We start from the raw sequence: 10,113 nt of genomic DNA on the forward strand, positions 1-10,113 counted from the left end.
CACACCTATGAAAATGGCCAAAATCTAGAACACCAACACCACCAAATGCTGGTGAAAATATACGGAATAGCAGGAACTCTTATTCATTGCCAGTGGGAATGCAAATGGCACAGCCACTTTAGAGGACAGTTTGGTGAGTTCTTACAAAACCAAACATATCTTCACCATAGGATGTAGGAATTCTGCTTCTTGGTATTTGCCCGTAGGAGTTGAAAAGTTATGTTCACACAAAACCTTGCACATGGATGTTTATAGCAGCTTTATTAATAACTGCCAGAACGTGGAAGCAAGTTGTCCTTCAGGAGATGAATAGATAAATAAACTGTAGTACATCCAAACAATGAAAAATAATTCAGTGCTAAAAAAGAAGTGAGTTATCAAGCCATGAAATAAGACATGGAGGAAACTTAAATGCATATTACCAAGTGACAGAGGCCAACCTGAAAAGGCTATGTACTGTATGCTTTCAACTATAGGACATTTCTGGAAAAGGCAAAATTATGGAGACAGTAAAAAGACCAGTGATTGTCTCCAGGTTGCATGATTTGCCGGGGGGGGGGGGGGCGGGGGGGGGAGTTGGGGGGGTCTGGGTAGCTGGTGGGAGTTGGTAGAAATGAATAGGGAGAGCACAGAGGATTTTTCGGGCAGTGAAAATATTCTGTATGATACCATAATAATGGATGGACACATGTTATTTATACATTTGTCTAAACCATAGAATGTACAATGCCAAGAGTAAATCCTAATGTAAGCTATGAACTTTTGGTGATTATGATGTGTCAATGTAGGTTTATCAATTGTAACCAATTGATAACATGGTAAAGTGTAATATACCACTCTAATAGGGGATGCTGAAAATGGGGGAGGCTATGCATGGGTGAGCACAGGGGATGTATGGGAAAATCTCTGCAACTTCCCCTCAATTTGTCTGCAAACCTAAAACGGCTCTTAAAAAAAATTCGTCTTAATTTTTAAAAAGTCTAGTACATTAAACACAAACCTTAAGAGCAGTTAATGCTCTTAAGTAAATTGAAAAGTTTTAGAATTTAGTTTTATTCTCTACCACTCTTCAAAGAGAAAACTTTCAAGAAGTTAAAAAGGAAAATGAAATCTCCCCTCCCCCATCTCACTAACATGGATTGCCTACAGATTTCTTCTGAAAGATTCTTTTGTTCCCTACACCCACTGACTTTTCTGGGTGTTCTTTAATGCTGCCCCCTACGCAGGAAAAATCTTTACCTTCTTATCCCACAAGCCAACTCTCTGTCCTCTTTCAAATTTCCCCTTTAGGTCAACTTCTTCCAGAAATGTTAACTCATGTCTAAGATTTAACTTCCAAATTTGAAAGGAGCTTGCACCTAATATAGTTTGTAAGAATTGTTAATTGCTTTTCTAACTTTTTCCTCTAATAGGGGTGATACAGAGCATATCCATTTTGTGACAAATTCAGTGAATAAGATATTTATTAGGTAATTATTATTAAGGCTTTTTTTATGGAAAAAGCAGTGAATTCAATGTCACTGCTGTGTTTTGAGGGACATTGCTTTACTTTTTAGTACTTTATTTTCTCAACTATAAAATAAGTATGATGGAGTCTGATTCTGTTTATCTCTTAATATCAGGACTCCAAGACTTGCTATATAGAAAAATGTTTATAGTTGAAGGTTATTTTTATTTAAACTAAGACCACCAGGGGGTGGCCAGGCTTTATCCCAAAACCTACATTCTATACTTCACTGACAAGAGTAACATTTGCTTTTAGTAATGAATCTAGGTAGCATCACAATCCAAAGCTGAATTCAGAGAGTTAATATTGCTGAAAATCACACTCCTCAAGAAGAAAGTTAATGGTGCCACAAAAAGAAAAGTAAAATGACCTCAGATTGGTTTTCTTTAAAATCTTACCACTTATTTATAAGATCTTCATTCAAAGATTAAGAATATGTAGAAGTTTTCTTGCATGTATGCTTTATAATTTAAAAAAATTAACACACGCACATGGTTAAAAAAAAGATTCAGAGTGTGAAGTGAGAAGTACATCTCTGGGACGCCTGGGTGGCTCAGCGGTTGAGCGTCTGCCTCAGGGCAGGCTCGGGGCATGATCCCTGAATCTGGCTGGGATCAAGTCCCACATCAGGCTCCTTGCATGGAGCCTGCTTCTCCCTCTGCCTCTCTGTGTGTGTGTGTGTGTGTTTCTTATGAATAAATAAAATCTTAAAAAAAAAAAAAAAAAAGAAGAGTACATCTCCATCTCACTCCAGACCCTTTAATTTTTCAGTTCCCCTCCTTAGAGAAAATATATTGTTTACTGGGGAAAAAAAATGCAGAACAATGCTTAGAATATGACACCATTTGTATTTTCAAAATACATTTATGTGTGTATATGTCCTGCTTGTAAATTCATAGAATCTCTCTAGAAGGAAATACAGGGAGACTGGTAATAGTAGCTCCCATTGGAAAAAAAAAAATGAAGCTACCAAGAGACAAGACTTACTAGTCACCATATGATTTTTTTACCTTTTAATTTTATACCATATACAATTATCAATTAAAAATCCCCACAATGTATCTCAGAGATCATTCCATACCACACGTGGTTCTGTCCCATGCTTTTTTAACAAAACAGGATTCTTAATCTACTTGAATTTACATATATTCAACTTTACCCAGAATAATATTGCTGAGAACAGGCTTTGGGACTAAGTAGATCAGGATTGAAATCCAGGCTTCGTTACCAACTGTGAGTACAACTGTGGGCAACTTACTTTACTTTCATTTCCTTCTCTAAAAGTGGATATAATAACAGTCTTTAGGGCTGTTGTGAGGATTTACTGAGCAAATTATGCAAAGGGCCTAGTATTATGCCAGGCACAGAGTAAGCACTCAGTAAAGTTTAGATTTCTTTCTCTCTTGGTTAATTGGGGGAAAAACTGATTAAATGCCTAAAATAAGGACACCTGGTTGGGTCAGTGGTTGAGCCTCTGCCTTCGGCTCAGGGCGCAATCCCAGGATCTGGGAATCTGGGACGAAGTCCCACATCGGGCTCCTTGTTGGGAGCCTGCTTCTCCCTCTGCCTATGTCTCTGCCTCTCTCTGTGTGTCTCTCAAGAATAAATAAATGAAATCTTTTTAAAAAATGAAATAACATATAGCAAATGTAGCTTATCAAGACATGTAGAACACTGCTCTTCATGCTACTATTTGTGATAGTCAGAATTGTGTTCTCTCCTCCTTGAATTTATATGTTGAAGCTTCAAACTGTATTTGGAGATAGAGCCTTTAGGGAGGTAATTAAGGTTAAATGAAGTCATAAAGGTGGGGCCTTAATCCAATTAGCTTGGACTCCTTATAAGAAGAGGAAAGGACACTAGAGCTCTCTCTCTTGTGCATACACAAAGGAAAGTCCATGTGAGGGTACAGCAAGAAGGTGGCTGTCTACAAGCCAAAAAGAGATCTCTCCCAGAAACTGAATTTACTGGTGCCTTCATCATGGACTTTTAGCCACCAGAACTGTGAGGGAAAAAAAAAAAAAAGCCTGCTGTTGGAGCCACCCAATCATAGGTATTTTGTTATGGCAGCCTGAATTGACTAATACACTGCTGAAGAAAAGTCCTCTTTGTCAGGACAACTGGAAAATGTGCTATTGCTTTGTTATATATATGCCTGTCTTCAATCAAAAGTGTTTCTAAGACTAAAAAAACAAAAACAAAAGAGAGAGAGAGAGAGAGAGAGATGGACAGTACAAATTTAGAAACCTTTCAAGAAATTAATGATTACCCTAGCAGTGAAATAAACTGCAGTGACAGTAACCAAATTTAATCACCTTCATTTTACGAATTAGAAAACTGAGACCAAAAGAAAGGAAGTCAGCTTCTTCCCAAGTGAGCCAGAACTGAGTTTAATCACATGCTCAGAGCTTTTCCCACTATGCCTGCTGCTTCAGAGCCACAGGTCTGGTCCCCTCCTGGGGCTGCAGGGCATGGGGAAGAGGAGAGGGGACAGCTGACTGCACTCTCACGCCCTGCCAATACCTCTAAGAGGCCAAGGATTTATGGACACACACTATTTTCCCTGAACCCAAAATAGGACCCCTCAGAGGAGGGCTTTTTTTTTTTTTCCCTCTCTCTTATTTAGATCAGTGGAGACCTTTTTTTTTATTTCAATTGTAAATACATGAAGATTATTTTGAGAGTCAGGAATAGTACACTTTATTCAATAATTTTACTCATAACCTGCACTTCTTAAACAATTGTCTAGCTGTGATAATCAGCACTCTAAAAATTTACAGGTGGGCAGAAGTTTAATATTTAAAATTAGGGCTATAGATATGATTTTTAATAATCATTTGCAACAACCTCAAAAGTACTACATATATATAATTCCCCAAGTGATGCTGTAAAATTTCTCCTTATAAATCTATCTATCCACACACATTATATTGAAGATTAAGGTATCTGTGACAAAAATTGTTGCCTATCCAATATCCATTTTTCCCTTCTTCCCTGCCAATAAAACCCCTACATTAATGGTTGCATATATGTGCCCAGCTTTAAAGCTATAGTCTCTAGCCTCCTTTCTCCAAGTGGACAGAATTGAATAAGGATTCTAGGAAAGCTATTTTATTTTATTTTTTTCTTAGAGATTTTTTTTTTTAAATTCATGATAGAGAGAGAGAGAGAGAGGCAGGGACACAGGCAGAGGGAGAAGCAGGCTCCATGCACCGGGAGCCTGACACGGGACTAGATCCCCGGACTCCAGGACCGCGCCCTGGGCCAAAGGCAGGCGTCAAACCACTGAGCCACCCAGAGATCCCCCCTTTTTCTTAAAGATCTTATTTAATCATTCATGAGAGACACAAAAAGAGAGAGAGGCAGAGACTCAGGCAGAGGGAGAAGCAGGCTCCCTACTAGGAGCCCAGTGTGGGACTCCATCCCAGATCCTGGGATCACACCCTGAACCAAAGGCAGACACTCAGCTACTGAGCCACCCAGGTGTCCCTAGGAAAACTATTTTAAAACAGCTGAGTAGGCATTCCCCTCCTTCCTGCTGCCTGGAATATGGATTTGACGACTGGATTACAACAGCCATTTTCTAATCATGAGGTGGCCGTGAGGATGGAAGCTATGAGGTGGGGATGAGAAAGGAGAAATAGTGAAGGAGTTTTGACCCTGGGTGACAATGGAGCCACCAAGGAAGTCCTGGACCAACTAAATCTGGACTTATTTTACATAAGAGAAAAATGTATATCTTTTTCAAGCCTCAGTAATTTTGGATTTTTATTACATCTACTAATTGGAATATATGTTTCATGAGGGCAGGAATCTTTGCCTGTTATGTTCACTGGTATATCCCAGGGTCCTGAAATAGGCATCCAAGAAATATTATTGTTGAGTGAATGCCATGTAATACAAACCTAAACTCTCACTGTATTTTTTGTAATACTGCAAAGGGTAAGCTGAGAAAATTCTGGAGTTTTTGCAATGCTAAACAGAGATTAGCAAATAAAAAGCAGCTGGAACCTTGGCAAAGAGTGGCACAGGAAGATTTTTCCAGTCTACACTAAAAATAGTGTGGTCTCTCTGGGAAGGACAGAGGCTGGTTCCAGCTGGGGTAAACGGTTTATGGTGATCCTGACCACAGAAAAAATCTGAGAGGCTCTGAGATATTAGCCACTCCTTACCTTGCAATACAAGACTATAAAGTTGTAAAATATTTCATCCCACCAGTGAGATTTTCTAGAATATAAATGAGTAAATATGTAAATAAATAAACCACATTCCAATACTGGGTTTGGGGCATCTTGAAGTAAAATCCAAGTCTAATTTGCTTTGTCTCCAGCATCTTAAAGAATGCGTAATACATAATAAACCTTCCATAAATGCTGACAACTTGAGTTGAATTGGAGAAGCAGAATAGGAAACATGAAATATTTCTTATCTTCTCCTATTTCTCCCCTTCTCTTTGACCATGTCCCTCCCCACACCTGCACTTCTCAAGTGAAGTCCAAGTTTGTTAGAAGTGTTGTTGGAGGTTGACTTAAGGACTGTCTGAAATTCCAGTATTAGAAATTTATTCCCTGTGAAATTTTTTTACAGGATTACTTGAAGATTCTTCTCTTAAATGCAAGTAGGCTATACAACAAAGAATACTGAATTTTAATCTCAATTTTAATCTCCCTTTACTTCTTAGTTCTATACTTTCTCTAGAGTTTTGTTTCCTCCTATGTAAAATGGGAGTTTCCATTATATCAATCATTTCTAGCTAGGAGGGTTTGAAAACTATAACAAGGTTAGATAAACTATTCCAAATCCTTCCAAAGCCAGACAAAATTGTACATTTATAATTCTGCAGTTGAGGACAGCCTAATATTCTAATTTTCATTGTTTTTAGGATGAAATTATAGGGATGCAAGATGGTTACCAATTATATGATTAGGAATTGGTTCTCTGGTGTTGATACTAATTTCTGATTGGGTACTTATGAAATCATGGCATTTCTGAATTCATGGAAGAAAGTCTTTGAAAAAGTTTATCGGTTTTAAACAGGTTGATCTTTAAGGTTCTACACTACCAAGAGGACTAAGGCAAAGAGTTGATGTCCATCATTCACACTTTATCATGCATGAGTCTTTTCTTTTTTCTTTTTAAGATTTTATTTATTTATTTATTCATGACAGACACAGAGAGAGAGAGAGGCAGAGACACAGGCAGAGGGAGAAGCAGGCTCCATGAAAGGAGCCTGATATAGGACTTGATCCTGGGACTCCAGAATCATGCCCTGGGCTGAAGGCAGACGCTAAACCACTGAGCCACCCAGGGGTCTCCCTTTTCTTCAGCTTTATTGGGGGTAAAACTGATAAACAGAAATTGTATACATTCAAACATGCTTTCATTTATGTATATATGGTGAAATGATAAATACATACCCATCACCTTATATAGTTACCTTTGGAAGTTTTGTGTGTGCATGTGTGTGTGTGTGTGTGTGGTGAGACCACTTAGAATCTATCCTTTTAGCCAATTTCAAGTATACAGTACAGTATTGTTAACTATCAATCATCATGCTGTACATTAGATCCCCAGAATTTATTCATCTTGCATAATTGAAAGTTTGTATCATTTGATCAATATTCCCTCATTTTCCCTACCTCAACCCCTGATAACCACCATTCTACTCTGCTTCTTCTTTTTTTTTTTTTTTTAAAGATTTTATTTATTAATTCATGAGAGACAGAGAGAGAGAGAGGCACAGGCAGAGGAAGAAGCAGGCTCCCTGAGAGGAGCCCAATGCAGGACTCGATATCAGGACCCCAGGATCATGCCCAGAGTTGAAGGCAGACGCACAACACTGAGCCACCCACGTGCCCTTAATTTTTGTTTTTATAACTGCTATGGTGAACTCATAAAGATTCAAATTGAAATACCAACTCACATCATTTTGAAACTAGTTAATCTTTTCCATGGTGATAGATAAAAAGTAAAATAATAGAAATACATGATCTTTCCCTCCAGGTGAATCATTATCCTAGTTGAATGGATAGGTTGCTATGTTTAAGGCTGCATGTGGTAGTTATGGGGAAAAATTCCAGCATTGTGGTAGGCAGATAGTAAGCCTTTAATCAATGTTTGCTAGAGGGTAATATAATTATTACTTAAATACTTCAAGCATTGTCTTCCAATATATGATGGATAATTAGACTGATGTACTTTAAGGGTCTTTCAAGCTCTGAGAGTCAAGAATTGTGGGCTAATTATTTACCTCACTCATTTTATATCATTTTGTCCCTTATTTTAGTTATATTTTGCTGCTAAAAGTCTTAGAATCTTGTAGGAATGTAAAATGGTTCAGTCAATGTGGAAACAGGATAGCAGTTCCTTAAAAACTTAAAACACAGAATTACCTTTGATCCAGAAATTCCAACTCTGGGTATATACCCAAAAGAAGTGAAAACAGGGACTCAAATAGATATTTGTGCACCCATGTTCATAGCAGTTTTTTTTTAGACATAGCAGTTTTATTCACAGAAACCAAAAGGTGGAAACAATCCTGTATTTATTGACAGATGATTGGTTCAACAAAATGTGGTATGGTATATCGATATAATGGAATGCTATTGAGCCTTAAATAGGAAGAAAATTTTGATACATGCTACAACATTTAGGATAAACTTTTGAAGACATTATGCCAAGTGAAATAAGCCAGCCAAAAAAGGACAAATAATATAGGATTCCATTTATATGAGTTATCCAGAGTAGTCAAATGTATAGAGACAGAAAGTAGAAATGGTGGTCGTCAGGGGGCTGAGGGGAGGAGACAGTGGGGAGTTAGAGTTTAGTGACTGTAGAGTTTCAGTTTGGGAAGATAAAAAGTTCTAGAGATGGATAGTGGTATGGTGATAGTTGCACAATAGTAGGAATATACTTAATGACACTATACACTTAAAAATGGTCAAAATGGTAAATTTTATTATATGTATATTTTGGCACAATGCAAAATGTTTCTGCATCTTAGCTACGGTGTTTGTGTTTCATCTAGGATATATATTTACTATGCTTCTATGTAGAAGCAGAAATAAGAAGATTGATATAATCTGAACGCAGTATAAAACGCATTTAATAATTTTCTTTATTTTCTGGAAAGACAGAGCTGTCAATAGCACAGGCTTTTGGAATGAGAGTCTTAGGATTAGACCCAAGCCTTGTGCTTTTTGCTTTTGTGATGAGGAGAGTCTGACATCTATTTGTATACTTTTAGCTCTTGGGCATGATTAAAATTTATGTGATGCTGTAAATGTACTCACAGCTCCTTGATTATGTATTGAATAAATTGGACAAGTGGGAGATGTATCCCTTACATGGATATTGGCTCCAATGGATAAATGGCTGGATAAATAAACGGGTTCCTTGTCTGTAAGCTCAACTCAACAAAATAACATAGGGCATGATAAGGACATGGGGTACGGCCCCTTCAAACCTCTATAATGATGCAATCTCCATTAAAGGTTTGTAGTGATGACTAAATGAGATAACATATGTAACTGTAAGCTCTTAATTGCTGGGGGCTCTATTTTGGTGATGTTTCCTACTTCTGTCCAAGTACTAAACTTACTTCTTCAAAGCAGAAAATTTAATCCTCTTGTTTCTATTTTACCCTTAATTCTCTCCTTTAACCTCTTTCAGTATCACTAAGGAATGAAGGCTTCCCAATGCGGTCAGGACTTTGCTAATTTTTTGTTCATGTACTATCCAAAAGGATTTAAAAAAATTATGGACTACGCACACAACGTAAGTTGCCCTCTAAAATGTTTCAATCATGATTTTAAAAAGCTGCAAATGATGTAATGTCAAGATTATTGAAAAATAATAAAATTTAATAATCACTAAATTAAAAATGTGAAATGTTATTGGAAATACATTGCTTAATGTGATAAGGTTGTTTATTTTATTCAGTTAGTTCACTTATCCTTTTTCAAGTATGACTTTTCTTAGAATGAGTCAGGGATTAATCATGTTCATTAATAATAATTTTTTAAAGATTTTATTTATTTATTCATGAGAGACACAGAGAGAGAGAGAGAGAGGCAGAAACGTAGGCAGAGGAAGAAGCAGGCTCCATGCAGGGAACCTGATGCAGGACTCAATGTGGGACTTGATCCCGGGACTCCAGGATCATGCCCTGGGCTGAAGGCAGGCGCTAAACCGCTGAGCCACCCAGATGTCTCCATTAATTATAATTGTTAAATGCCTTTTTTTTTTTAAGAGGAATGCATACCATATTCCCATTAAACTACTCTAAACTTAATAATCGCATGAGATAAATAATAAATGAGCAAAGACATGGTTGATCAACAATAGAGAGTTCAAGTAAAAATTAATATGGATCTAGAGTATGTACAAACTTTTGGGAAAAGTTAACAAAAATGTTTCCTCTGCAAGTCTGGCTAAATACTGGTGTAAATAGAAAATACCCACTTCCTAAAAAGATTTTAAAAAAATGATGAAAACCTTCTGTCTACTTTAGCAGCAGAACAACAAAGATGCATTTGTAGAGGACACAGAAAAGAAAATGTATAGAAGAAACCTATATTTCAGAGTAGTCTCTTCCCCTACAAGTT

This window comes from Vulpes vulpes, chromosome 1, assembly GCF_048418805.1.
Source record: "Vulpes vulpes isolate BD-2025 chromosome 1, VulVul3, whole genome shotgun sequence".
Lineage (NCBI taxonomy): Eukaryota > Metazoa > Chordata > Mammalia > Carnivora > Canidae > Vulpes > Vulpes vulpes.